Raw genomic sequence first — 27,286 nt, forward strand, 5'->3', positions numbered from 1 at the left:
CACAACTTCTTTTAATCTTGCAAAACTGAAACTCCGTACCCGTTAGACTAAACTTCCCATTTCCCTCTCTCCGTAGCCCCTGACAACCACCATTCTACTTCCTGTCTCTATTAGTTTGACTGCTCAGATACTGTCTTAGTTCATTATCTGTTGCTTATAACAGAATACCCCAAACCAGGTAATTTATAAAGAATAGGAATTTCTTACAATTCTGGAGGCAGGAAAGTCCAACATTGAAGGGGCACATCTGGTAAGAGCCTTATTGTTGGTGGGGGCTTTCTCTGTTGAGTCCCAAGGTGGTGCAGGGTATCACATGGCGAGGGGGCTGAGCATACTAAGGTGCTGGCTCTGGTCTCTTTTATAAAGCCACCAGTTTCCTTCCCAGGATAACACATTAGTCCGTTAATCCATGAATGGATTAATCCATTCATAAGGGCAGAGCCCTCACCATCCAATCACCTCTTGAAAGCCCCGCCTCTCAATATTGTTACACTGGGGATTAAGTTTCAACATGAATTTTGCAAGGGACATTCAAATCATAGCAGGTACCTCACAGAAGTGAAATAATACAGTATTTTTATGTAACTGGCTTGTTCACTTTGCATCATGTCCTAAGGGATATACATCCTCAGAGCTGTCTTTCTTGACACCCCCAAGTGATCTCCCTCTAAAAGTTTTCCATAACATGATGAACTTCTCTTTTATACAATTTGTGAAAGTTGTGATTTTTAAGTTAAAAATGGGTATTTAGTAGGCCATGCAACTATGATGTCAAGGAAGGGTAGGGAATTCAGGCATAACCAACTCCAGCATTTCCAGCAATGTCCCAGGGCCTCTCTGTGCTGGTTTCCTTCTAAGCTAAGCATTCCGCTCATGGCGGAGATTGTGTTGTCCTCACAGTCAGCCATTCAAGCTTAAAAGGTCACAGGGTGATTTGGCATTTCTATGTGTGATGATATTTCTAGTGTCTGTCTCCTTCCCTGGATGGCAAGGTCACTTTGTACCCTACATCCCTGGCACATTTTCTGGCATAGAGTGAATGAATGGAAGGTTAATGAGACCTAAAAGATTCATGTGTGAAGAGAGAAGAGGAAGGAGACATGACTAAACTGGGAGGCATGATGCCTTTAGGATGATGGCTTTCTGTGGAGAAGTTCCTGATTCTTTAAAATTAGAATGCATTTGATATAAACTACACAAAGGCAGATGGTTTCAAAATCAAAGCTTTGAGAAATTGAGACCTTATTTCAACAATTGCTGAAATAAGAAAAATGGTTCTTTTAAAATATACTTTATTTTAAAAACAATTTTCCATTGTTAAAAAATTGAGAACCAAGTGCAGAGTTCCCATCCACCCCACACCGAGTTCCCCCATTATTAATATCTTATATTACACTATGGTACACTTGTTACAATTAAAGATCCAGTAGTGGAAACATTATTATTAACTACAGTCTATAGTTGATTCAGATGTCTTTATTTTGTTTACTTACTTTTTTCCGTTCCAGGATCCGGTATTCATTTCCTGTGACCACTGTAAATATTTTTGACAAACTGGGTGGCTTAAAAATAACAGAAATGTATTGTCCTAGAGGCTAGAAGCCTAAAACCAAGGTGCCAGGAAGACTATACTCCCTCTGAAACCTATAGGAGAACCCTTCCTTTTTTCCTCTTAGCTTCTGGTGGCTGCTGGCAATCTCTGGTTCCCAGGGCTTACAGCTACATAATTCCAATCCCTGCCTTCGCTGTCAAATGGCCTTCTCCATGTATCTTCACATGGCCATGAGATTCTTACAAGAACAGCTGTCGTACTGGATTCAGGACCTACCCTATTCTAGACTGCATCCCAACTTAACTAGTTACACTGCAATGACCTTATTTTCAATTAAGGTTGTATTCTGAAGTACTGGGGGTTAGAATGTCAACGTATCTTTTTTGTGAGAGGAGATATGATTCAACCCATAACAGATCTCATCCAAGACACCACATTATGTCATGTCTCTTTAGACTTTGCTTGGCTGTGGCAGTTTTTCAGATTTTCCTAATTTTCTGATGACTCAACAAATTGAGGACTACTGGATATGTGTTTTGTAAGATGTCCCGTTTTTTGGAGTGTGTCTGATGTTTTCTTATGATAACACTAGGGTTATGTGTTACTGGCAGGAAGGTCACAGAGGTAAAGTGATATTTTCATCACATCTTATCAAGGGTACACAGTGTCAACAAGATTTATCACTGTTGATGTTGACCTTGGTTACCTGGCTGAGGTAGTGTTTGTCAGGTTTCTCTACTGTAAGGTTACTCTTTTTTCTGCCTTTCCACATGTGCATTTTGGAAAGAAGTCGCTATGCACAGCCCGCACCTAAGGAGTGGGGAGTTAGGCTCCTGCTCTTTAGGGTGAAATATCTACATAAATTATTTGCAATTCATCTGTGTGGGAGATTTGTCCCCTTCTCCGCATTTATTAATTTATTTAGTCATGTATTTATATCAGTGTGACCTCATGGATATTTTATACATTGGATTATAATCCATTACTACTCTATTTTGTTGCTCAGATTATTCTAGTATTGCCAGTGGAAATTCTTACAGTTGGCACCTGTGTCCTTTTGAGAAGCTAGTGCAGAGTTCTCACCTACCCCACACCAAGTTTTTCCTTTATTAATATCTTATCTTATACTATGGTACATTTGTTTCAATTAATGATCCAATAGTGATATATTATTATTAACTATAGTCTATAGTTGATTCAGGTTCTTTGTGTTTTTTAACCTAATTTTTATTATTAAGTATAGTCTATAGATGATTCAGATTCTTTATTTTTTTAACTTCTTTTTTTGTTGTCCCAGGATGCTGTAGTAGTTTTCTATGGCTGCCATTAAAAGTTTTTGTAAAAGTGGGTGGCTTATAACCTCATGCTATGTACTGAATTGTGTCCTCCTGAAATCCATATGTTGAAGCCCTAAACTCCAATGTGACTGTATTTGGAGACAGGGCCTATAAGTAGATAATAAAGATTAAATGAGGTGATAAGGATAGGGCTTTAATCCAATAGGAGTAGTGTGCTTCCGGGCACAGTGGCTCACGCCTGTAATCCCAGAACTTTGGGAGGCCAAGGCAGGTGGATCATGAGGTCAGGAGAGCGAGACCATCCTGGCTAACACGGTGAAACCCCAACCCTACTAAAAATACAAAAAATTAGCTGGGCATGGTGGTGGGTGCCTGTAGTCCCAGCTACTTGGGAGGCTGAGGCAGGAGAATAGCTTGAACCCAGGAGGCAGAGCTTGCAGTGAGCTGAGATGGCACCACTGCATGCCAGCCTGGGCGACAGAGCGAGACTCTGTCTCAAAAAAAAAAAAAAAAAGAAATAAGAAGAGACACAAAGAAGCAAGGGAGCATACTTGTACGCTTTCCCCCTCTTTTCTGTCTCTCTCTCTCCCCAGCCTCTGCGTGTGTGTGTGTGTGTGTGTGTGTGTGCACGTGCATGCACAGAGGAAAGGACGTGTGAGGACACAATGAGAAGATGGTCTCCTATAAGCTAGAAAGAGAGGCCTCTCCAGAAACCAATCCCCTGACATTACCTTGATCTTGGACTTCTAGCCTCCTGAGCCATAAGAAAATAAATTTCTATTATTCAAGCCATCCAGTCTGTGGTATTTTTTCTTAAGACAGCCCTAGCAGACTAATACATCCCATCAATTTCTTTTTCAAGCACTTCCATATTTTCTGGTACTATAAGATGCTCCAGACTTGTATATTTCCTGCCCAGTCCTAAAATCAGCCATTTGTTTTGATGGAACCCTGGTTCCTTTTATCAGCAAAAGATATTAGACACCAAGATTTGGGCAATAAAAAGCTTTTAAATAAGGAAAGTGAACGGTTCGGGAAGCTGAGAGGGAGAAGAGAGTTGTAGGCACAATGCCCATGAAAAAGGAAGGCAGGGAATTGCCCAAGTCAAGCAAAGATTTCCTGGTTAGAGATTCGAGTGGTTAAGGTGAAGAGAGATGAGTGCAGTGATATGAAGAGGACAAGCACAGAAGGTCCCAAAGTCAGCTAAGAGGTCAAAGCAAAGGGCTTTGTTATTAGCTAAGCTACTGATTCTCAGCCATTAAGAAGGTCTTTGAGAATTGACTAAAGATATCCATGTTCCATTGCCTGCCCCACTTTCAAAGAACAACTATCTAGTTGATTGTGACTTCGGAGTCTGAGATCATAGATATCTTCAAGAAGTCCAAGCATGATGCGAAAACATATGGTAGGGAATCTCTGCACTTACAGACCTTGCTGCCCAGCTCTAGCCATCTAGTGAACTTGACCATCCGGTAACCAAGCTAGTGCCTCAGACAGCTTCATACTGCACACTAATGACTGTCAGTCTTTCAAATTATGTGGCCATTTAAATTGATGGCTAGGATGACTGGTTGCACATCCATTCTGTCACTGAACTGGGCTCTTGTCTTTAAACTCAACCATTGAATTTTCTTGAGCTTCCTCTGAATGTTGTTCCACATGCAGTCACATTTTAACATAAGTCATACGTCATATCTTGGCAGCCAGGAATGACCAAACTTAAGCATCTTGCTGGCACAAAAAGAGGTCTTAATGACTTGCCTTTGGTCATCTTGGGCAACAGGGTAAAAGTGATTTGTCCTAGGGAGGCTGTGTACAGTCTACAGATTATTGCGGGGAGAATTTGTACAGCATCTGGCACACAGAGCTCTGGAGTGGGAACACCTCACTTGCCGTAGTTCTCGCCCCAATAGGGCTTCCTCCTTTTTTCCATCCTTTTCCTCTTATCAAGCACTTGAGCCTTTGTCTCATACCCTAGCTGTTCATGGCTTCTAAGTTCAATGTTCTATCTGGACCTTTCATCCTTCAAGGGCCCCAGTTCAAAATATCTTCTTGGTCTTCACCACTCATCAAAATTCCCATTTTCTGGGATTCTGATCTCATCAAGATGTTAGGAGAATGCGTTTTGCTTAGTTGGTTAAAGAAGTCCATCATAGGCTGTGAATAACTTATAGGCATTAACACATTAATTAACACATATTATGAATACATTAAATGCATGCTACCTTTTTCAAGCACAACTGATTTATGTGTATACGTGTGCACGCACATGCGTGTGTGTACACAGAGGCATGCACACAGGCACTCTTCCCATGACTTGTGTCCAACCTGAAGGCTGTAGATCATGGTGATTAGGAGGGCAGGCTCTGGAGTTAGTCTACTGAGTTTTCTATCTGGACTCAGTCTCATTATTTGTGACACTGTATGAAAGCTACTAAGGCTTTCCAAGTATTAGTGTGTCTTCATCTCTACAATAGGTCTAGTAATAAAGGCTATCACTTTAGGTTATTGTAGAGTTAATACATGTAAAGCACTTCAAGGAGTGTCTGGTGCACAGTAAGTTGTCAAGTAAATGTTAGTTATTATGATAATGGGTAATTGAGACAGTCATCCTCCCATCCTGCCTCTGCTTTGAATATCAGAAAGGTGGGACACAATTTGATATTCCTTTCTCAAAAATTTCTTGCTGATGAGAAACACATCTTCTTTTGTTTTGTCCATGAGTAGATTGCAAAATTCCAAGAAGTCAGCATCTTACCTTAAAGTAATTTGAAGGTTTGTGCTATGGACTAAATTGTGTTCCCTCAAAATTCATGTGTTGAAGACCTGACTTCCAACGAGATAGTATCTGGAGATGAAACCTTAGGGAAGTAATTAGATTTAGATGAAGTGATGAGGGTAGGGCCCCATAATGAGATTAGTGCCCTTAAAAGAAGAGCCACCAGAGAGCTCACTCTTTCCCTGCCATGTGAGGACACAGTGAGAAGGTGGCCGTCTACAAGTCAGGAAGAGAGCCCTCACCAGAAACCAATTATGCTGGCACCCTGATCTTCAACTTCCAGCCTCAGGAAATGTGAGAAATAAATGTTTGTTCTCTAAGTCACCCAGTCTATGGCATTTTAGTATGGCAGCCTGAGACGACTGATATAGTTTGAGTGATAGCATGTCCTTACAACTATCCAAGTATTAAATATCAGAACTTTTCAGTGAACTGGAAGAAACTTAGCTTATTCGGTTTTATCTTAATAGTAAAGCTAAGACTTAATCCATTGACATGTGATCAGGCTAACTATGTTAATTATAACAACAGGGCACAACCCCAGTCAGATTTCTTTCAGATGAATCATAAAATATTATTTCTGAACTGAATAAGAACTTAGGAGTCATTTGCTCTGTCTCCCCATATGGCAGATAAGGTCACTGAAGCCCAGAGTGGCTAGAGGTTTAGCATAAGTCACACAGCTAGAGCCCAGATTTTCTCCCTCCATGCTAGTGTTCCCCTCACACAAGGCCTTAGTGTATATCCTCAGTCACAAGGAGGCCCTGGAGGGGCTGTAGAGATGAATTATGCCAAATCAGTGCTCCTAGAAAGAGTGCAAAGATTTCCTTTCTAAAGTGTCTTTATATATATTTGAGAAAACACTGTGTAGCAGCACTGACTTTTTATTTTCACTATAACTTAGAGAGTCAAGGAAACTGTAGCTTATTTTTTAAAAATAATAGATTTAAACTTCCTCCTGAGCTCCTACTCCCTCAGGGGGTTAGGGATATGGGGAGTGGTGGGACTGGCACAGTGGGCGGGGCCACCTACATCTGCCAACAGACAGTATCACTGTCTCTTCCATTTAAACAGTTTCTTCTAGATCATTTCGATAATTTGGAGTTGGTTTTTTGAATTTCTTTCCTCTCTTCCTGCTCCTTCTCAGGATGGCCTTGAATCTGGGTGCAGGTTTGTGGTCTGGCCTTTGGCCTATGTGTCTGAATTGTACCTGGACCCATATCGCCTCTGGGTGCACAGATCAGGTAATTTGGCCCTAGCCCAGGCCTCCACTAGTTCACTGATTCTTTCAGTGGCTTCTGTCCCTTTACTGAGGCATGTGGGAACTTTTGGCTCCTCTATCCCAGGGACAGGCATGTTGCATCTCTCAGACCAAAGCCTGTTTTTTAAAACAAAGTTTTATTGGAATATGGCCATACTTGTTTATGTACATACAGACTACAGCTGCTTTTATGCTAAAACAATAGTATTGAATAATTGTGACAGAGACTTGCTTGTCCACAAAGCCAAACATATTTACTGGTTAGCCCTTTACGGAAAAGTTTGCTGACTACTGCTCTCTAATAGAACTTTCTATGATGATGGAAATATTCTTTCTTTGTGCTGTACAATGCAGTAGTCTTGAGCCATACATAGTTATTGAGCACTTGAAATGTGGCTAATGCAACTAAGAAAACACATTTTAAATTATATTTAATCTTGATTACTTTAAATTTAAGGAGCCTGTGTGGCCAGTGGCTAACATATTGGACAGTGTAGTTCCAGATACTGAATGAGCCTTGGGGAGCCAGGAATTCTACCTTGGGGTCTTCTCCCCGGCCATTTCTCTATTACTGCTCCTGGGACATGTATCCATGTGCAAGGTTTTTAACCAGGGGTTTGCATCTTTCCTCAGGCACAGTGGGGAAAAATGCTATTAAACCCTGATGTTCCAGATTCTCCCATGTCTAGCAAAGGTTAAATGTCCAGCACTATCTACCCTACCCCAGTGTTTGACCCAAGGATAGGACACAAAGAGAAAACTTTGTAGTACTCTCCTTTTTACACTATCCTTTGGGTCTAGGAGGGCAGGAATTCCCTCCTTTCTCATGTGGCTAGGACTTCCCTTATAAGATGCTCTATCTTCCTCCACGATAACACTGGTTCTTTTCCTGTCAGAGGACTATCCGACGGATGAGGTGCAGAGATAGAAACCAGCTGAACTATAAAGGAGATCCATCATACTGGCATTCCAAAATACTGTGCTTGATAGGACTGCTGCATTACCTCGATTTATGAGAGGTGTGAAGCTTGACTATGCTCAGATTCATTGCACATTTGTTGGGTATGTGATACGTCTCAAGCACTCAATCCACTGTTAGGAAGAACACAATCTGCTCCCCCGCCCCGCTTTTCTGTTCTTCTCCTGCATCCCCAAGCTGACAAAATACAGTTTCATAATCATCCCTTTGAGTCTGATTTCAGTAGTTGTAGAGGGAATAACTTGCAATATAAGCATAGCCTTTTCTTGAATGATTTAATTTTTTTTTTTTTTTTTTTTTCTGAACAATTACCTTTTCTGGAGAGACATTCTTGATCACCTCATTTAGGTCCACATCACTCACCTGTCCTCTTTCCCTGCTTTACTCTTCCCCAGAGCACTTCATCACCTGACAAACTCTGCGATTACCTGATGAGCTCATGTTCTGTCTCCCTCTTTAGAATATAGACTACACGACAGCAGGAATTCTATTTGATTCATTGCTATATTCTTATTACACAGAGCAATGCCTGACAGAAAGTAGGTACTAAAATATTTTTGAATAAGTAAAAGAATCAAGATTATACCTTGTAGTATAACTTTGATGTCTGAAAACAAACCAGGAGCCACTCACTGCATGGTAGAGTCTGGTGTACCCCCTGAGTACTTGCAACATGGCCACTGCCATCTGGCGATGACCATCTTTGCCTCCTGCCCTGCAGCCCCTGCCACCACTGCCAAGGGACCAGCTCTAGGATTAGACCACCATTTTCTTTTTTTCTTTTGTTATACTTTAAGTTCTGGGGTACATGTGCAGAACATGCAGTTTTGTTACATAGGTATACATGTGCTATGGTGGTTTGCTGCACCCATCAGTCCATCACCTACATTAGGTATTTTTCCTAATGTTGTCCCTCCCTTAGCCCCCCACCCCCTGACAGGTCTTGATGTGTGATGTTTCCCTCCCTGTGTCCGTGTGTTCTCATTGTTCAACTGCCATTTATGAGTGAGAACATGTGTTTTTTTTTTTTTTTTTTTTTTTTTGGTTTTCTGTTCTTGTGATAGTATGCTGAGAATGATGGTTTCCAGTTTCATCTATGTCCCTGCAAAGGACATAAACTCATCCTTTTTATGGCTGCATAGTATTCCATGGTGTATATATGCCAATTTTCTTTATCCAGTCTATTATTGATGGACATTTGGGTTGGTTCCAAATCTTTGCTATTGTGAACAGTGCCACAATAAACATACATGTGCATGTGTCTTTTTTTTTTTTTTTGAGAAGGAGTCTCGGTCTGTCGCCCGGGCTGGAGAGCAGTGGCCGGATCTCAGCTCGCTGCAAGCTCCGCCTCCCGGGTTCACGCCATTCTCCTGCCTCAGCCTCCGGGGTAGCTGGGACTACAGGCGCTGCCACCACGCCCGGCTAGTTTTTTGTATTTTTTAGTAGAGACGGGGTTTCACCTTCTTAGCCAGGATAGTCTCGATCTCCTGACCTCGTGATCCGCCCATCTCGGCCTCCCAAAGTGCTGGGATTACAGGCTTGAGCCACCGCGCCCGGCCGCATGTGTCTTTATAGTAGAATGATTTGTAATCCTTTCAGTATATACCCAGTAATGGGGTTGCTGGGTCAAATGGTATTTCTTGTTCTAGATCCTTGAGGAATTGCCACACTGTCTTCCACCATGGTTGAACTAATTTACACTACCACCAACAGTGTAAAAGTGTTCCTATTTCTCCATCTCCAGCATTTGTTGTTTGCTGACTTTTTAATGATCACCATTCTAACTGATGTGAGATGGTATCTCATTGTGGTTTTGATTTGAATATCTCTAATTACCAGTGATGATGAGCATTTTTTTCATATGTTTGTTAGCCACATAAATTATTCTTTTGAGAAGTGTCTTTTCAGATTCTTTGCCCACTTTTTGATGGGGTTGTTTTTTCTTGTAAATTTATTTAAGTTCTTTGCAGATTGTGGATATTAACCCTTTGTCAGATGGATAGATTGCAAAAATTTTCTCCCATTCTGTAGGTTGCCTGTTTACTCTGATGATAGTTTCTTTTGCCGTGCAGAAGCTCTTTAGTTTAATTAGAACCCATTTGTCAATTTTGGCTTTTGTTGCCATTGATTTTGGTGTTTTAGTCATGGAGTCTTTGCCCATGCCTACATGCTGAATGGTATTGCCCAAGTTTTCTTCTAGGATTTTTATGGTCCTTGGTCTTACGTTTAAGTCTCTGATACATCTTGAGTTGATTTTTGTATAAAGTGTAAGGAAGGGGTCCAGTTTCAGTTTTCTGCATATGGCTAGCCAGTTTTTCCCCAACACCATTTATTAAATAGGGAATCTTTTCCCCATTGCTTTTTTGTGTCAGGTTTGTCAAAGATCAGATGGTTGTAGACGTGTGGTATTACTTCTGAGGCCTCTTTTCTGTTCCATTGGTCTATATATCTGTTTTGGTACCAGTACCATGCTGTTTTGGTTACTGTATCCTTGTTGTATAGTTTGAAGTCAGGTAGCGTGATACTTCTGAATAGGAACAGCTCTGGTCTGCAGCTCCCAGTGAGATTGACGCAGTAGGCCACCATTTTCAATGCATAAACACATTCCTCAGTTCTGTGGTGTTCTTGGTCACACATATATGGAGTTTCTGAAGGGCAGTGGAGATTACTGCCAGGCACAGCACGACCTCTATGCAAACAAGGAAACTGTAGAAATTCATTACTACTCCACCAAGAGGCACCCAAAAGAGTGGTTATCCTGGACACAGAAGTGTTGTATTGAAACCCACAGGGCATTTTACAAGAGTTCTGACCTGGATGGGGTAAACCTCAGTGCACTTCCTTTCTGTTGCCTCGGTCTTACTGGATTGAAGAATTGCCGCTTCTTGTTAGGAGGTTAGTTTCATTTATCATTACTTACAACTTCATACTCAAAGCACTGAGAACTTCAAGTGGAGTATATTGAAGTAGGCTTCAGTTTCTTTGCATCATTTCTATATTCAACTTTTAAAATTCTTTCATAACCCTATTGAGTGTCTTTTAACTAAATTAAAATGGCTGGAATGAACCACCCAGTTCCTGTGGAAGTCACATACAAGAACATGAGGATTTCTTACTACACACAATCCAACCAATGTGACCTTAAACAAATTTATAGAGGAACGTAAGAAGTATGGAGTTTTCACAATAGATAAGAGTATGTGAAGCAACTTATGACACTACTCTTCTGGAGAAAGAAGGTATCCATCTTCTCTATTGGCCTTTTGATGATGGTGCACCACCATCCAACCAGATTGTTGATGACTGGTTAAGTCTTGTAAAATTTAAGTTTCATAAAGAACCTGGTTGTGGTACTGCTGTTCATTGCATTGCAGACCTTGGGAGAGCTCCAGTATTTGTTGCCCTAGCATTAATTGAAGGCAAAATGAAAGATGAAGGTGCAGTACAATTCATAAGACAAAAGCAGCATTGAGCTTTTAACAGCAATTAACTTTTGTATTTGGAGAAGTATTGCCCTAAAGATGTGGCTTAGCTTCAAAGACTCCAGTGGTCATAGATACAACTGTTGCAGTCAATAAAACTAGGGTCCCTGATGCTACTGCCTTGGAAGTGGATCTTGAGATAGGACCTGATTTGTTAGACATATTAGCCAACATGTTGGCTTAGTGATCAAGTCTAATGAAGCTTCCATAGGAGTATTGAAAGGCAGTTTTACCAGGCCACAAGCTGGATAGATTTGGCAACATCTGTGTTTGGGTTACAGTCAACCTATTTGCACACTTGTCAAAAGATTCTTGCTGTTAGCATTTAAAATGTCCTTGTCATTTGTACCAATTGACCTTTCCTGAAATCATGCAGTATTGAGTTATGTGTTGTTTAAATCTATTCCCATGCCAGAATCTTATCAATATATAAGAAAATTGGGAGGATTAGGTGCCACCTGGCACAATACTTGTATATTTTTAGTACCATACAGAAATAAAATCCTAGGAACTATGAACACTTTAGACCTTATGTAGTTTATTCCTTCAATCATTTCAAACATTGAAAGTAGGGCCTACATGCTGACTTGCCTGCTCTCTTTCATACTCTCATGTATCAGGTTTGCTTAACCTTTTTTTTTTTTTTTTTTTTACCAAGTCTTACAGTGATTACTTAATGTGTTTCAATAAATCTTACTTTGCGCTGTTATGAAAAACCTCCATTTAAAAAATCTACATTGTATAGAAGCACATGTCTTTAATGTCTTCAGACAGAAAGGCCTTACAGTTAATTTAATGTTTGCAATCTGCGGTGCAACTTCACAGGGACGGCCTGAGAAAAGAATGGGAGGGGGCTATTCATTATTTTTAGCAAAATATTGCCTTGGTCTTGTGCAGAGCATGTGAGATATGCCCTTTAATTTAGTAAAATATTTTTTAAAGGTAGAGATGATTTGTTACTGTAGCTAAAACAATTCTTAATCATAAAATTTCTGAAATTCTTGTAATTTTTTCCATATTTATCAGAAGTTGTTTACCAAATTATTTTTGTTTGAAAGTGATTTTTTATTTCCTTCCCTTCCTAACCATTCTTGCAAAAAAAGAAGTGGGTTTCTGCTAATGAACTGAGCAGACATCTAATATTTTATATGCTTTTCGAGCTGTGTAACTTAATATTTGGATACTTGATAATTTGTTTTATTATGTAATTGATAAAATGGTGATGTATATTAAGGTTAGTTCAACCATATATTTATACCGTCTGGGGATGTGTGGCTTTAGTTCTGTGGGAGAAATAATTTGTCAGTGTTCATCAGCTTGTAAAAACAATGTGAGAGCTTAAACACCTAAATAAATAGTGAAATGCATTTATCACCAAAAAACAAAAAAAAAGAGAGAAAAGAAAACAAACCAAACTCCTTCCCTATCAGGAGTAAAGGCAAAGAAAGAAAAATGAGGTGAAGGATATGGGGAATTCCTCTTCACTGCCTTTGTGGGGAGAGGGAGAAACAAAAGTTGTAAAGGAATATAGAATCCTACCTGCATCAGGGATTGAAAAACCAAAACTTTGAGAAGATGAACGTGACCCATTATGGGCAGAGAAGATTTACAAATTGACGTGTTCAGATTGCCAGATTCCAAGTTTTTACCATGCCCATTTTTTACTTGTTTACAAATACTGTGCCCCAGAATAATTTCTGAAACTTACTTATTTACCTAAAATTTCAGTAGTTGTCAATGTGTGGAGGTGTCTTTTATTTTTAAATAAAATAATTAGGCTTATGTTTCTGTTTGGAATGAACTAAAATGTTTTCAAATTATTTTTCACCTTAGCATCTTTAAGTTGCAATAAAACTGGTCTAGCAAGTAAAATTTCTAAAGAGTTATTTCAAATGAAATTATATATATTTTATCTATAATATTATGTCACATATATTACATATTATACATATTTATAAACCATAAAGTATTCTGCATTAGTAAGACATTGCTACTGTTATTATTATTAGCAATTCTGTAAAAACTTTGAAATAACTTGGAATAATCTTTTCCCCCCCTTGCCAAGTGTGTGAAATTATTTAAGAATTGGACATGGCCTAACATTTAGCTACTTAATGAAAATAGCATAGAATTCCCATTCTGGTGAAGTGATAGAAATCTCTACAACCTCATCAGATGGAAAGTAATGGCTCTGAAAATGCAAGAGAAGGGAGAATAGGAGAATCAATTAAATTGTTCTTGTAGTACTAATTACAAATTGTGAAGGGCTGGCTTTGTTTTAGGAGATTTTGAATTGGATTTTACATTAAGGCATATGTAATATCAGGCTAGTTAACCCAAGAAGAAACAAGTCTGGGTAAGTGTTTGGTTATATTCTTGCCTCAGAGAATTACCTGAATGTATTTATTCCAACGATCCTGATTTTATGTAAATGAGCAAAATCTGTGCAATACAAACAGCCCAGATTCAAAGCAAATGTTTGAGAAAAATCATCACTAAAGGAAGGTTTTTGTATTACCTCCCCCACTGTTTTGTGTGACTATGACAGAAATGGGGGTAGGGGCAGAAGTAGTCATTTAAGCATGCTGTTTCCTCACCCGTAAAATGAAGTGGTTAAATGGTTAAGGACCACGTGCTCAGATGCTTATGTGGGCCCAGCATATATTTGTATGAAGTTTGCTGCTGAGCTTAAGATCCTACGGAGTTGCTGAGGACTGTGATAAATAGAACAGGTATGGCCTTCCTTAAAGCATTCAAACTCAATTTTTTTTTTTTTTTTTTTTTCAGATGGAATCTCACTCTGTCGCCCAGGCTGGAGTACAGTTGCACAATCTCAGCTCACTGCAAGCTCCGCCTCCTGGGTTCACACCGTTCTCCTGCCTCAGCCTCCCGAGTAGCTGGGACTACAGCTGTCTACCAGCATGCCCAGATAATTTTTTGTATTTTCAGTAGAGACGGGGTTTCACCGTGTTATCCAGGATGGTCTCGATCTCCTGACCTTGTGATCCACCTGCCTCGGCCTCCCAAAGTGCTGGGATTACAGGTGTGATAAAACTCAAAATTTTAAGGCTCTTTGCTGTCCAGTGGGCCTCAGTTTGGTCAGCAGGCCTCTCTCTGGCTAGTTGCCTCCAGAACAAATGATTGCCAAGGTACAAGACACATTTCATGAACTCCTATCTTTTAGGAAACTGCTTTTGATGTCCACCTGTGCAAGTTATTGATTTAGTGCCCATGAGATCCAAAATTATCCTTTTTGCTTGCTCCGTGAAATGAAGCTGAACCCTTTAGTTTTCAGTTGTCAGCTGACACAAGGTTAAGCTCTGCTAGTAGAGTGTGCTGAAGAGACATTGCTGGAGAAAGGGGTTTGCCCCCTGAGTCCAGTGAGCTCTCTTGGCAGGCTCCTGCAGTGTGGGCAGCTTCTCCAGCGTCCAGCTTATGCAGAGTGCAAAGCTTCTCTAGTGCCCAGCTCCTACAGTAGGGGTGACTCCTTAAGCATCTAGTTCTTGCCTTATACACAGCTTATTTAGTGCCTGGCTTCTACAGTGCACTGTGGTCGTCAGCTTCCCCTAGAAGCCTTTGGGTTCTTTTGTAGCAGAATCTCTCTGGTGAGACATGTCCCTATGAACAGCTCTCCCTGACACCCTAGAGAGAGGATTTTCAGCAAGTTCCACTGGCATGGCACCTCAGTGATCTCTCAGCCACTCTGTGAACCACAGCCATGCCCTCCAACAATGTCTTGACTTGTTCAGGCTGTTACATCAAAATACCATAGAGTGGATGGCTTCTAAACAACTGAAATTTATTTATCAAGTTCTGGAGGCTGGAAGTTTGAGATCAGAAAGCCAGCATGGTCAGTTCCTGGTAAAGGCCTTCTTCCAGGTGCACGCTGCTGACTTCTTGTTGTATCATCACACGGAGAACTCTCTGGGGTCCCTTTTATAAGGGCCTGAAGCTCAATCATGAGGGCTCCACTCTGTGACCTAATCACCTCCCAAAGGCCTCACCAAACATGGGCTGGATCTCAACCTTGAGTGCAGGGAGCTTTTTCTTGCATGTTCTAGCTCAGCTCTAGGGATAGTGGCCCTTTGTATCTGCTATTTTTATATTATTTAGCATTCTCTTCACTTCTTACTAGCCAATCTTTTGTTACTGTAGTCTCTTCCTATAATTAACAACTCTTTATATTAAACTTTCCCTTGTCCAAATTACTGTGTGGACTCTGTCTCATGAATGAACCCAAACTGAGCTACCCACAAGCGTTCAGCAGCTTTTCCATTTATGTTGGTGTCATTCAGATAGGACATCTCTACCCATTCCAAACAAGCCATCTCTACCTGTCCCTGCCCAGAAATCACAGATGTGTTTCTATCTATGCACGAGTCTCTTGATTTGAGTAAAGTGTTAATTATCCAATCTCATTTAATAGATAACTGAGACCAAGAAAAGTTGTATGGTTTCCTTATGATCACATAGCCAGTTAATTATGGAGCTGGGATCAGAACCCTAGTCTGCTGACTCCCAACCCAATGTTCTTTCCTCTCTGCCACACTGGCATTTTCCACTAAAAATACTAATTAAGCCAGTGTTTACAGGTGGCAGAGCAAGATGGCCAAATAGAAGCTCTACTGATTGTCCGCCCCCAAAGGAACACAAAATTTTAACAACTAGGTACAAACAAAAAAGCCAAAAGTCTTAAGAACCAAAAGTCAGGTGAGGAGTCACAGTACCTGGATTTAACTTTATATCATTGAAAGAGGCTCTGAAGAGGGTAGGACACAGTCTTGAATCGCTGATGCCACCTCTTCCCTATTCCCCAGCAACAGCCACGTGGCATGGAGAGGGAATCTGAGCACTTTAGGGAGGGAGAGCACGTGACTGTGGGACTTGACATTGAACTCAGTGCTGTTCTGTCACGACAGAGGGCAAAGTTGAACTGGACTCAGCCAGTGCCTGCCCACAGAGGGATCATTTGGATCAGCCTTATCTAGAGGGGACCGTCCATCCCAGTGGTCAGGACTTGAGTTTCTCTGCAAGCCTCACCACCAAGGGCTAAAGTGCTCTGGAGTACTAGGTAAAATTAAAAGGCAGTCAGGGACACAAATACTGCATTTCCTAGGCAAGTCCTAGTGCCGGGCCAGGACTAGAGCCAGTGGCATAGGGAGGCATGTGACTTAGGGAGACATCAGCTGGAGTGGCTAAGGGAGTGCTTGCATCATCCCTCCCACAACCCCAGGCAGTGCAGCTCACAGCAACAAAAGTGACTCCTTCCAGCGTGGTGGCTCATGCCTGTAATCCTAGCACTTTGGGAGGCTGAGGTGGGTGGGTCACTTCAGGTCAGGAGTTCGAGACCAGCCTGGCCAACATGGTGAACCTGTCTCTACTAAAAATACAAAAATTAGCTGGGCGTGGTGGCACATGCCTGTAATCCCAGCTACTGGAGAGGCTGAGGAAGAAGAATTGCTTGAACCCGGGAAGTGGAGGTTGCAGTGAACCTAGATCATGCTATTGCACTCCTCCTGGGCAAAGAAGCAAGATTCTGTCTCAAAAATAAATAAATAAATAAATAAATAAATAAATAAACAAACAAACAAACAAACAAACAAACAAACGACTTCCTTCTGTTTAAGGAGAAGAGAGCTAAGAGGAAAGTGGACTTTGGCTTGCATCTTGACTACCAGTTCAGCCACAATACGATAGGACACTGGGCCACAAATGTTGTGAGTTCACCAGACAACATTTCTATATACACCCTGGGCTAGAAGGGAACCCACTGCCTCGAGAAGAACCAAGTCCTGGCAGGATTTATCATCTACTGACTAAAGAGCCTTTGAGCCCCAAATAACCAAAAGTGATACTAAGGTAATATACAGTGGGTCTTGGGTGAGAGTCTTAGACATGCTGGTTACAGGTAAGACCCAGCACATTCCCAGCCGCAGTGACTACTATGAAAGACTCCTTCTGCTTGGGAAAAGCAGAGGGAAAAGTAAAAGGAACTTTGTCTTACACCTTAGGTACGTACTTGGCTACAGTGGAGTAGAGCATCAAGTGGGCTCTTGGGTACCCTGAGTCTAGGCCTTGATTCTTGGACAGCATTTCTGGACCTGCCCTGGGCCAGAGGAGAGCCCACTGCCCTAAAGTGTGAGTCACAGGCCTGGCAGCCTTCCCCACAAGCTGACTGAAGAGCCATTGGGCTTTATGTGAACATTGGTGGTGGCCTAGCAGAACTCCCTGCAGGTCAGTGGTGGTGGTGGCCACTGGGAGAGCCTCCTCTGCCGTGGAAAAGGGAGGGAAGAACAGGAAAGACTTTCGTCTTGTGGTTTGAGGGCCAGCTTAACCACAGTAGAATAAAATATCAGGTAGATTTCTAGGGTTTTTTTTAACTCCAATCTCTGGCTTCTAGACAGCATCTCTGCACCTGCCGAGGATCTGGGGAAACTTGCTGCCCTAACAGAAAAGACACAGACCCGACTGGCTTCCCATCTGCATACTGTAGAACCCTAGGGCCTTGGGTGAACACAGGCAGTAGCCAAATAGTGGTTACAGTGGGCCTTAGGCAATACCCAGTGGTATGCTGGCTTCAGATCGAACCCAGCACAGTCCCAGTGGTGGTGGCCACAGGGGTCCTGGCATCCCTCCACCCCCAGCTCTGAGCAGCTCAGCAAAGACTGAGAGAGAGGGGGAGGGAGGGAGGGAGGGAGGGAGAGAGAGAGAGAGAGAGAGAGAGAGAGAGAGAGAGAGAGAGAGAGAAAGAGACTCCATTTATTTAGGGAGAAAATCAGGGAAGAGAACAAGAGTTCTGCCTGGTAATTCTCTGAATTACCAAGAATACCAAGGTGATAACTCCATGAGTCTACAAGAACCACAGCATTATTGATCATGGGACACAAATCCCTTCAAATACCTAGAAAGCCTTTCTAAGAAAGATGGGCACAAACAAGCCCAGACTGTGTACACTACAATGAGTACCTAAATTTTCAATGCCCAGACACCGATGAACACCCCCAAGTATCAAGACCATCCAGGAAAACTTGACTTCCCCAAACTGAATAAGGTACCATGGACCAATCCTGGAAAAACAGGTATGTGATCTTTCAGACAGAGAATTCAAAATAGCTGTTTTGAGGAAGCTCAAAGAAATTCAAGGTAATAAAGAGAAGGAATTCAGAATTCCATCAGATAAATTTAACAAAGAGATTGAACTAATTAAAGAGAATTGAGCTGAAATTCTGGAGCTGAAAAATGCAACTGACATACTAAAACAATGCATCAGAGTTCCTTAAGAGCATAGTTAATCAAGCAGAAGAAAGAATTAGTGAGCTTGAAGACAGCCTATTTGAAAATACATAGTCAAAAGAGACAAGAGAAAAAAGAATAAACAAAAATGAAGCATCCCTATAAGATCTAGAAAACAGCCTCCAAAGGGCAAATCTAACAGTATTGATCTTAAAGAGAAGGCAGAGAAAAAGATAGGAGTAGAAAGTTTATTCAAAGGGATAATATCAAAGAACTTCCAAAATGTAGAGAAATATATCAGCATTCAAATACAAAAAGGTGATAGAACACCAAGCAGATTTAACTCAAGGAAGACTACCTCAAAGCATTTAATAATCAAACTCCCAAAGATCAAGGATAAAGAAAGGATCCCAAAAACAGCAAGAGAAAAGCAACAACATACAAAGGAGCCCCAATACGTCCGGCAGCAGACTTTTCAGTAGAAACCTTATATGCCAGGAGACAGTGGCATGGCATATTTAAAGTACTGAAGGAAACAAACTTTTACCCTAGAATACGTTCAATGAAAATATCCTTCAAGCATGAAAGAGAAATAAAGACTTTCCTAGACAAATGAAAGCTGAGGGATTTTATCAACACCAGATCCTTCCTACAGGAAATGCTAAAGGGAGTTCTTCAACCTGGAAAGAAAGATGCTAACAAGCAAGAAGAAATCCTTTGAGGGCCAGGTATAGTGGCTCATGTCTGTAATTCCAGCATTTTGGGAGACCAATGACAGAGGGTAGCTTAAACTTAGATGCTTGAGACCAGCTTGGGCAATGTAGTGAGACCTTGTCTCTCCAGATTTTTATTTAAAAATTAGCTGGGTGTGGTGGCATGCACTTGCAGTCTCAGCTACTTGGGAGGCTGAAGAGGGAAAATAATTTGAGCTGGGATGCAGAGGTTTCAGTGAGCCAAGATTGTGCCACTGCATTCCAGCCAAGGTGACAGAGTGAGACCTTGTCTCAAAACGAACAAAAACCAAACAGAAAAGACATCATCTGAAGTTAGAAAACTCACTGGTAATAGCAAGCACACAGAAAAGCACAGAATATTGTAAAACTGTAATCGTGATGTGTTTACTCTCTTAAGTAGAAAGACTAAATGGTGAACCAGTGAAAAATAATTACTATAACACCTTTTCAATACATAGACATTTCAATAAGACATAAAGAGAAGAAAAGAAAAAGTTAAAAACCTGGGGGATAAAGTTAAAGTGTAGAGTTTTTATTAGTTTTTTTGTTGCTTGTTTATTTGTTTGCTTATGCAGTGTTAAGGTGACATCACTTTAAAACAATGGGTTATATGACAGTATTTACAGGCTTCATAACTTCAAATTTAAAAACATAGTATAGATATACAAAAAATAAAAAGCAAGAAATTAAATCATACACCAGAGAAAATCACCTTTAGTCAAAGAAAGTCAGGAAGGAAGGAAAGAAGGAAGAGAAGATCTTCACATACACACACACATACACATACACACACACACACACACACACACACACGGAAAACAAATAACAAAGGGGCAGAAGTAAGTCCTTATTTATCAATAATAGCATTGATTGTAAATGGATCGGACTCTCTAATGAAAAGACATAGGGTGACTGAAAGAATTTTTTTTTAAAAAAAAAGACCCATGTATCTGTTGCCTACAAAAAAGGCACTTCACCTGTAAACACACACATAGACTGCAAATAAAGGGCTGGAAAAAGACATTCTATGCAAATAGAAACCAAAAAAAGGGCAGGAGTAGCTATACTTACATGAGACAAAATAGACTTTAAGACAAAGACTGTAAGAAGAGACAAGGAAAGTCATTACATAATGATAAAGGGGTCAGTTCAGCAAGAGGAAATAACAATTATAAATATATATGCACCCAACATTGAAGTACCCAGATATAAAACAAATATTATTTGAGCTAAGGAGAGAGATAGACCCCCATACAGTAATAGCTGAAGACTTCAACATCCCACTTTCAGCATTGGACAGATCTTTCAGACAGAAAATTAACAAAGAAACATTGGATTTAATCTATACTGTAGAACAAACGGACCTAAGAGATATTTACATTAGGGAACAATATAAATGTAAATGTTCTAAGAGAACATTTTTAATGTAATAAAAATGTGAATGTTTTAAGAGAACATTTTAGCCAATGGCTGCAGAATACACATTTTTGTCTTCAGCATATGAATAAGGATAGACCATATGTTGGGTCACAAAACAAGTCTTAAAACATTAAAAAAAAAAAAAACTGAAATAATACCAAGCATCTTCTCTGACCACCATGGAATAGAACTAGAAATCAATATCAAGTGGAATTTTGGCAACTGCACAAATAGATTAAATTTAAACAATATGTTCCTGAATGACCATTGGGTCAATGAAGAAATTAGGAAGGAAATTGAAAAATTTCTTGAAACAAATGATCATGGAAATACAACATACCAAAACCTATGGGATACAGTGAAAGCAGTATGAAGAGGAGAATTTATAGCTATAAGCACTTACATCAAAAAAAAAAAAAAAAGAAAAGAAAATCTTCAAATAAACAACCTAATGATGCATCTTAACAAAATTAGAAAAGCGAAAACAAACTAAACCTAAAATTATTGGAAGAAAAGAAATAATAAGTATCAGAGCAGAAATAAATAAAAATGAAATGAAGAAAATAATTAAAAGATCAACAAAATGAAAAGATTTTTTGAAAAGATAAATTGAGAAACCTTTAGCAAGGCTATCTAAGAAAAAAAGACATAAATAAATAAAATCAGATATGAAAAAGGAGACATTACAACCAATTCCACTGGAATTCAAAGGATCACTAGTGGCTATTATGAGCAACTATATGTCAATAAATTGGAAAATCTGGAAGAAATAAATTCCTAGACATATACAACCTAACAAGATTGAACTATGAAGAAATCCAAAACCTGAGCAGACCAATGACAACTAGCAAGATCAAAGCTGTAATAAAAATTATCCCAATAAAGAAAAGTCCAGGACCTGATGACTTTACTGCTGAGTTATACCAAACATTTAAAGAAGAACTAATACCAACCTTATTCAAACTATTCTAAAAAATAAGAGTAGAGAATACTTCCAAACTTATTCTATGAGGCCAGTATTACCCTTATACCAGAACCAAACGAAGACACATCTAATAAAGAAAACTATAGACCAATATTTCTGATGACTATTGATGCAAAAATCTTCAACAAAATACTAGAAAACCAAATTCAACAATACATTTAAAAGATTGTTTATCATGACCAAGTGGGATTTACCATAGGGATACAAGGATAGTTTAACATAGGCAAATCAGTCAATGTGGTACATCATATCAACAGAATGAAGGATGAAAATCATATGATTATGTCAATTGATGCTGAAAACATATTTAATAGAATTCAATATTGCTTCATGATTAACAACTCTCAATAAACTGGGTATAAGAGAAACATACCTCAACACAATAAAAGCCATATGTGAAAGACTCACAGCTAGTATAATCCTGAATGTGGAAAAACCGAAAGCCTTTCCTCTAAGATCTGAAACTCATCAAAGATGCCTGCTTTCACTACTGTTATTCAACATAGTACTAGAAGTCCTAGCTATAGTGATCAGAGAAGAGAAAGATATAAAGGGCATCCAAATTGAAAAGAAAGAAGTAAAATTATTCTTGTTTGCAGATGATATGATCTTATATTTGGAAAAACCTAAAAATTCCTTAAGGAAACTATTAGAACTGATTAACAAATTCAGTAAAGTTGCAGGATACAAAATCAGCATACAAAAATCAGTAGCATTTCTATATGCCAACAGTGAACAGTGTGAAAAAGAAACAAAAAAGTAATCTAATTTCATCAGCCACACATAAAATTAAATACCTAGGAATTAACCAAAGAAGTAAAAGATCTCTATAATGAAAATTAAACATTGATGAAAGGAATTTAAGAAGACACTAAAAAATGGAAAAATATCCCATTTCATAGATTGGAAGAATCAATATTGTTAAATGTTCATACTATCTAAAGCAATTCCTATCAAAATACCAATGGCATTCTTCACAGAAATGGAAAAAAAAATCCTAAAACTTATATGAAATCACAAAAGAGTCAAAACAGCCAAGGCTATCCTGAACAGAAAGAGCAAAACTGAAGGAATCACATTACCTGACTTCAAATTATACTACAGAGCTATCATAACCCAAACAGCATGGTACTGCCATAAAAACAGACAACATAGACCAATGGAACAGAATAAAGAATGCAGAAACGAATCCATACACTTACAGTGAACTCATTTTTGACAAAGGTGCCAAGATGAAAAGACATTGATGAAAAGACAGTCTCTTTAATATAGGGTGCTGGGAAAACAGGATATCCATATGCAGAAGAATAAAACTAGACCCTTATGTCTCACCATATACAAAAGTCAAATCAAAATGGATTAAAGACTTAAATTGAAGACCTCAAATTATAAAACTGCTACAAGAAAACATTGGGAAGCATTGGATTGGCCAAAAATTTCTTGAGTAATACACCACAAGCACAGGTAACCAAAGCAAAAGTGGACAAATGGGATCACATCCAGTTAAAACTTCTGCACGACAAAGGAAACAATCAACAAAGTGCATGAGACAACCCACAGAATGGGAGGGAGAAAATATTTGCAAAGTACCTATCTGACAAGGGATTAATAATCAGAATGCATAAAGAACTCAAAACAACCCTATAGGAAAAAATCTAGTAATCCAATGAAAACATGGGCAAAAGATCTAAATAGACATTTCTCAAAAGAAGAGATATAAATAGCAAACAGGTATACAAAAAGATGCTCAACATCATGGATCATCAGAGAAATGTAAATCAAAACTACAATGAGATATCATCTCACCCTGATAAAAATGGCTTTTATTTAAATGACAGGGAATAACAAATGCTAGGGAGGATATGGAGAAAAAGAAACCCTTGTACACTGTTGGTGAGAATGTAAATCAGTATGACCACTATGTAGAATTTTGGTGTTTCCCCAGACAACTCTAAAATAGAGTTACCATATGATCCAGCAATCCCACTGCTGGGTATATTCTCAAAAGAAAAGAAATCAGTATATTGAACAGAGATCTGTATTCCTATGTTTGTTGCAGCTCTGTTCACTACAGCCAGGATTTGGAAGCAACCTACTTGTCCATCAACAGATGAATGGATGAATGAAAGTGATACACAGACACAATGGAGTACTGTTTAGCCATAAAAAGAATAAGATCTTGTCATTTGCAACAACGTGGATGGAATTGGCAGTCATTATGTTAAGTGAAATAAGCCAGGAACAGAAAGACAAACATCGCACTTCACTTATTTGTGGGAGATGCAAATGAAAACCATTGTATTCGTGGAGATAGACAGTAGAAGATGGTTACCAGAGGCTGGGAAGAGTAGTGGGGGGATGGGAGCAGGGATGTGGGAATATTTAATGGGTACAAAAAGTAGTTAGAAAGAATAAAGAAGACCTAGTATTTGATAGCACAACAGGGTGACTATAATCAATAATGACTGCACATTTTAAAATAATGAAAAGAGTAGAATTGGATTGTGACACAAAAGAGAAATGCTTGAGGGGATGGATACCCCATTTACCCTGATGTGATTATTGCACATTGCATGCCTGTACCAAAGTATCTCATGGTATCGTGTGGCTCTGCATCTCCACCCAAATCTCACCTCAAATTGTAATAATCCCCACATGTCAAAAGTGGGACCAGGTGGTGATAACTGAATCATGGGGGCAGCTTCCCCTATACTGTTTTCATGACAGTGAGTGAGTTCTCGTGAGATCGGATGGTTTTGTAAGAGGCTTCCTGCTTTGCTCAGCATTCATTCTCTTTCCTGACACAATGTGAAGAGGTGCCTTCTGCCATGATTGTAAGTTTCCTGAGGCCTCCCCAGTCACGCAGAACTGTGAGTCAATTAAATATCTTTTCTTTATAAATTACCCAGTCTCAGGTATATTTTCATAGCAGCATGAGAACAGACTAACACATACCCCAAAAAATATATATACATACTATGTACTCACAAAAATTAAAAATATTTTTTTTAAAAAAAGAAAAAAAGCCTACTTGTATATGTCCCTGTAAGATATTCAAATTATAAGAATTTGGTCCTAGATATGCTTCTTGGCTTGGCTGACCAGGGGTTAATGAAAGAGTTATGGAATTTAGGATCGGAGAGACTTGGGCTATTTACCTCCTGGAGGACTTGGAGCAAATGAACTAACATTGTTGTAAAATGGAAATATCTATGTTACAGGGTACTTGTGATGACAAAACAAGATCACAGACAGGTAGCACCTGTCATCATTAGGCAAATTTAGAAAAATCATACTAAACCCATTCCACTTCATTCAATTATTTTCCCCACTCATACATTTCTCTTACACATATATTTTTTCAAATGGCTGAAAAAAAGCCTTTTCCAATATTTTCTCCCCAACTTGACACTGTTTCTGCTCTCCAACAATGAGTGCGTTTCTGGCAGAATAATGTTGAATGAGTTCAAGTGAGTCAGAGTTGAGAGAGGGGTAAGCTCCATGCTGCCTCATTCATTGTTCTTTTGCATAATCAGTGTTAACAAATGTAAAGCTAACTGTATTCTGTGAAGTGTATCATGGGAGTCAGTTTCCTGTCAGGCACTATTTGCACAGAGACAACAAGCCATTCAGTGTAATCGTCATCAGTGTTTGAAGTCTGACTGTCTGGGGGCAGAGTCTTGCTTAGATCCACACAGCCACATAAATATCCCTGGTCTTAGCCCCTTGACTCTCTGGAATTTCCCTTTCAGAGCCTTCTCATTTGATTAAGAGATTTGGGTTCCATGAGCCACACACCATTTCATGCTTCGTAAATATATATTCCATAAATTTTTATTTAAAAAGTATATGTTAAGATAAATGGTATTAAAATAACAGTAATTGTATCTTTTATCATGTGCTTATAAACCAGGTATTTAATATATACCTTCTCATTTTTATCTTCCCAATACTCCTGCATAGTAATCATTATTTTCTACTTTACAAGAAGAAAACACTAAGATTATGAGCTTGCTGGCCCAATGATACATGGGTCTATTTGGCTTTAAAAGAATTATCCTTTCTGTATATCACACTGCCTCTTTAGGTGCAATTTGTTAGTCTACCATTTTGAAATAAAACAGCATCTATATCCTGTGACAGAATTGTGATGCACTGTTTTTCCTGCTTCCACAGCCAGGAGAATGGCTTTTCTCTGAGTACAATTACTTTCCATTTATCCAACACTGATTATACTCAGGAACAATGCATCATTTGGTATATTGTTGGTCTATTTTTATAAATCTTGATGCGCTACTCCCTTCCAACTTATTGAAGCCATAGTTATCTTTTCCAGCTAGTCCAGTTCAAATCAAAACTGGCCAAACATTGGAAATATTTTTTCTACCTTGAAACAAAATTACGACTCTTACCAAAAAGCCAGCCTCTGTATTTTGTCCACCAGACTGTGCCCTCATTAGTGTGGGAATGAAGAAGGGATTAAGGCAAAGTAGGGGAGGATTAGAATTAGTGTGGAACATCTCTGCTCTCTGATCCCCTGACCTTCTCTCACCCCAACAGGCTGTGGAGAGAGGAGAGGAAAGATGTTCAGAAACCTCAGTTATTTGTTAGAAAACCACGTTGCAGTATTTTGAAAGTATTCATTTAAAGGCATTTATTTTAAAATATTTTCAAATAAAATCTAACATTAAAAAATGAAGTGTGTCATGCCTGTGTACTCTTCTAAATGTTGATTTGCAGCGTTGTTACATCTCAAATGAGTTACAGACATAAAATCAAGTGTTGCCAGGAAAATAAAGAATGAATACAGTCTCATAAATTAAATCACAGAATATAGAGGAATTGTATGAAATCATAATTTTGGGAAAACAGGACCATAAGTCCAAACACTGCTTATGTCAATTTTTACTGCTTAACAAAGATAGAGAATATTTCTAATGCTTAATAAAAATTAAGGTCACTTTAAAGAAAAGCTTGTATCCTGGACCATATTTTTTGTATTGCACTATGTTCTTATTTTGCTTGAGGACTAGGTCAGTTAAAACATTTTTTTCTATTGAAGGGAATGTAAATCAGCAATCATTATGGCGAATAGCATGATAGCTCCTCAAAAAACTAAAAATAGATCTACCATATGATGCAGCAATCTCACTGTGAAGTATATATCCAAAAGAAAGAAAATCAGTATACCAAAGAGATAGCTGCACTCCCATGTTTATTGCAGCACTGTTCATAATAGCCAAGATTTGGAAGCAATCTAAGTGTCGATCAGTGGTTGAATAAAGGAAATGTGGTCATATACACAATAAAATAATATTCAGCCATAAAAAGAATGAAATCCTGTCATTTGCAACAATGTGGATGGAACTGGAGCCAGACACAGAAAGACAAACTTCACATGTTCTCACTTATTTTGGGGAGCTAAAAATTAAAAATATTGAACTCATGGAGATGGAGAGTAGAATGATGTTCCCAGAGGCTAAAAGGGGTAGTGGGGAGTGGGGAAAAAGTAAAGATGATTAATGGGTGTAAAAATATAGTTAGATAAAATCAATAAGCTCTAG

General features: G+C 39.2%; 1 protein-coding gene and 1 pseudogene across 1 annotated transcript in view; both read left to right on the top strand.

Moving 5' to 3' along the window:
- The window catches only part of UPP2 (uridine phosphorylase 2), a 141,616-nt gene that overhangs the window by 64,151 nt on the left and 50,179 nt on the right, over positions 1-27,286 (top strand).
- On the top strand, positions 10,923-11,447 carry LOC111546185 (annotated as a pseudogene).

The sequence above is a fragment of the Piliocolobus tephrosceles genome, chromosome 11 (genome assembly GCF_002776525.5).
Source record: "Piliocolobus tephrosceles isolate RC106 chromosome 11, ASM277652v3, whole genome shotgun sequence".
In the NCBI taxonomy this organism is placed as follows: domain Eukaryota; kingdom Metazoa; phylum Chordata; class Mammalia; order Primates; family Cercopithecidae; genus Piliocolobus; species Piliocolobus tephrosceles.